General features: G+C 30.8%; 1 protein-coding gene across 1 annotated transcript in view; it reads right to left on the minus strand.

Moving 5' to 3' along the window:
- The window catches only part of LOC107724973 (aggrecan core protein-like), a gene marked incomplete at its 3' end in the record, with an annotated part of 64,309 nt that overhangs the window by 2,128 nt on the left and 58,306 nt on the right, over nucleotides 1-3,875 (minus strand). The window lies entirely within an intron of this gene.

Here is a 3,875-nt window from a genome sequence, read left to right on the forward strand (position 1 = left end):
TGCACACACACACACACACCACTCGCACATAAACACAGTGAGAGGGAGAGAGGTTGGAGATCGCAGATTTCGCTGCACACACACAGAAACTTATTGTCGGTGCATTAACTAATAAAATAGCATAGATACTAGATCGCTACATTATATTCCTCAGCAGCGAGGTAAAATCGAAGTAACTAAACAGCTTCATTGTTTGTAGAGAGAGACGCGCTGACACAGGTCACACACACAACTGTCATCTCTCTATCTCTCTCGATACATCGATCGATAATTAATTCAAATAAATGCTATAGTTCATTCAAACAAATGTGGTCTTACCGCACTATTTCATCTCTGTGTCTGATTTATAGCAGGCAGAATGCTAGAGCTAACGAGCCGTAACTGACGAAAATAACCGTAATTTTTACTCTTCCGGTTAAATATTGCGCTGTTAACATCATAAACAGCTTTAAGTTGTCAATACTGGCAAATGACCATGGAATAAGCGGGATAATAAATGGCTTGCCGTGCATTAAAGGATTTTAAATGCACTCCGCTTCACGTCGGGTGGTTCTTGGCCTCCACGTCGTGCAATTAAAATCCTTTAATGCACGGCAAACCGTTGATTATACCTTACATATAAAATGAAATATATATACTGAACAAAAATATAAACGCAACACTTTTGTTTTTGCCCCCATTTTTCATGAGCTGAACTCAAAGAACTAAGACTTTTTCTATGTACACAAAAGGCCTATTTCTCTCAAATATTGTTCACAAATCTGTCTAAATCTGTGTTAGTGAGCACTTCTCCTTTGCCGAGATAATCCATCCACCTCACAGGTGTGGCATATCAAGATGCTATCATAATATACAGGTATTACATTTATACTAAATACACATATATATGACATTTTATTTATAGTAGTATAATATAAATCATTATGACTTCATTTTCTTTTTTTTTTGGAGATAAATATTATACCTAATATCATATTTTATTGAAAAATGTATATATGTGTGTATATATATATATATAGCATGTTAATTAAAATATATATAAAATGAGAAATATATTAAATGATATATTTAATGCTTAATTTATATGAATCATTATATATTATATTTATACTATAATTACACATTGTTATAATTACATATAATATTTATATTTATACTATACATTATATTTTTTAATATTATACTTATATTAATCATTATATATTATATTATGTTCGAAGGCTGTAAATCAATGAAAAACATTTAATCAAATTACAAGATGTGCTCATTAACAGATCAAATTACATTACAAATAAAAGCACATGTCAATATTTTCTGGTAAAATCCATAAATGTAAAATATTGTGGCAGACGAGTGATTGAATAGACGTAGACTGTATATCATCTAGATTAGTCAATATATAGTTTGTTTTATTTCATATCAATGAACAAAAGTTCATCATTGGCCTACAGTCCACAACAATGCAAATGTAAGTTTTATATTGTCTCCTGGCACTTTTTAAATGATTCATGAGAAAGTGAAGTGGACACATCATGCCACGAGTCATTGAAAAGTAATAATTATCTCCCATGTCCTCACTAATTATCATGGTTTGGTTGCTACGCCAAACAATCAGCAGAACTGCTGTGGAATCTATTTTTTGTCTCACCAACATCCATCTTCACATCCAAATATCCCTAACCGGCCATAAGCCTCTTCACGATTATAAGCAAATTTGTGGGAGCAGCCAATCAGCCTGATGCTTACTTTTAAGCTTGCATTCAGCCTTTGCTCTACTCTGCACTTGTGCATTAGCTGTTCAACTTGAAATACACAGTTCTTAGCACCATTTAAGGGTTATAAACAGTGTTTGACACCATTCATGTCAGATCTTTAAGAGAATTTGGCAAGAAGTTTCGGTATTTCCACATTCAACGGATCTCACGACAGAAAAATGACTGACAGCTCAAAGCCTTGCTGCTATCTGACACTTTGTCAGTTGAACTTTCAGACACAAATAAACCTCCCTTTTTGGCAAATCCTTGTAACTATACAAAAAGGTGTTGTTATGATACATGTGATTTGGATAAGAGGTATCCAGAGTGGCTCGTTATTAAGTTTCGTTCAATCCCTTCCTGAAATCAGCCAGTAATCTTGAAGAATGCAAGCGTTGTTTTAGACTTCTTGTTAATTTGTTATTTTTACACTTGCGTGATTCTGTGATGTGTTCTCTATTAAATAAAAAGACTACAGTAGTTTTCATTAACACTAGATGCAATTTAGGCAATTACATGGAATTTTATATGGCAGCATTTTCCCATAGAAAACCATTCTAAAGAAATGCTTAATATGGCATGTATTAAAACCAAATTCAGTATTCCTCTTATTAATAAAACATACTATATACAAGCAAGCAGATGAACACAGAGTATGAACACAATGTGCAAAGTGTCACGTTAAGTGTTTTCCCATAGAAAACCATTATAAATAAAGTACTGAATACAATTTAATACAGTTTAGCACATTGCGTTCATATTCCGGGTTCTTCATCTTTTATTTATATAATATGCATCATCAATAAGGTGTATATTCTGATTTTGATCTTTTAAAATCACTGTATGAGAATATTAAGCATACCCTCCCCGCCCCCCGGATTCTCTATTTTATGATTTAATACAAATTTATTAAAAATGTGTCTAATTAAATTAATTAATATTTATAATAACTTTTTTTTATAACTTTATTTATTAGAATTTTTCTTGAATACAGTATATGCAAACCTTACATATATTTAGAATAACTTAAATAAAATTAATTAAAAAAATTAATCAATATTTTAAAATGTAAAACGATTAATTTTGACACCATTCATGTCAGATCTTTAAGAGAATTTGGCAAGAAGTTTCGGTATTTCCACATTCAACGGATCTCACGACAGAAAAATGACTGACAGCTCAAAGCCTTGCTGCTATCTGACACTTTGTCAGTTGAACTTTCAGACACAAATAAACCTCCCTTTTTGGCAAATCCTTGTAACTATACAAAAAGGTGTTGTTATGATACATGTGATTTGGATAAGAGGTATCCAGAGTGGCTCGTTATTAAGTTTCGTTCAATCCCTTCCTGAAATCAGCCAGTAATCTTGAAGAATGCAAGCGTTGTTTTAGACTTCTTGTTAATTTGTTATTTTTACACTTGCGTGATTCTGTGATGTGTTCTCTATTAAATAAAAAGACTACAGTAGTTTTCATTAACACTAGATGCAATTTAGGCAATTACATGGAATTTTATATGGCAGCATTTTCCCATAGAAAACCATTCTAAAGAAATGCTTAATATGGCATGTATTAAAACCAAATTCAGTATTCCTCTTATTAATAAAACATACTATATACAAGCAAGCAGATGAACACAGAGTATGAACGCAATGTGCAAAGTGTCACGTTAAGTGTTTTCCCATAGAAAACCATTATAAATAAAGTACTGAATACAATTTAATACAGTTTAGCACATTGCGTTCATATTCCGGGTTCTTCATCTTTTATTTATATAATATGCATCATCAATAAGGTGTATATTCTGATTTTGATCTTTTAAAATCACTGTATGAGAATATTAAGCATACCCTCCCCGCCCCCCGGATTCTCTATTTTATGATTTAATACAAATTTATTAAAAATGTGTCTAATTAAATTAATTAATATTTATAATAACTTTTTTTTATAACTTTATTTATTAGAATTTTTCTTGAATACAGTATATGCAAACCTTACATATATTTAGAATAACTTAAATAAAATTAATTTAAAAAATTTATCAATATTTTAAAATGTAAAACAATTAATTTACAACAAAACATCACTTTTTTTTTTTTATTATTGCGTGTTTTATGATTT

The sequence above is a fragment of the Sinocyclocheilus rhinocerous genome, unplaced genomic scaffold, assembly GCF_001515625.1.
Source record: "Sinocyclocheilus rhinocerous isolate Xijiao unplaced genomic scaffold, SAMN03320098_v1.1 scaffold2019, whole genome shotgun sequence".
Lineage (NCBI taxonomy): Eukaryota > Metazoa > Chordata > Actinopteri > Cypriniformes > Cyprinidae > Sinocyclocheilus > Sinocyclocheilus rhinocerous.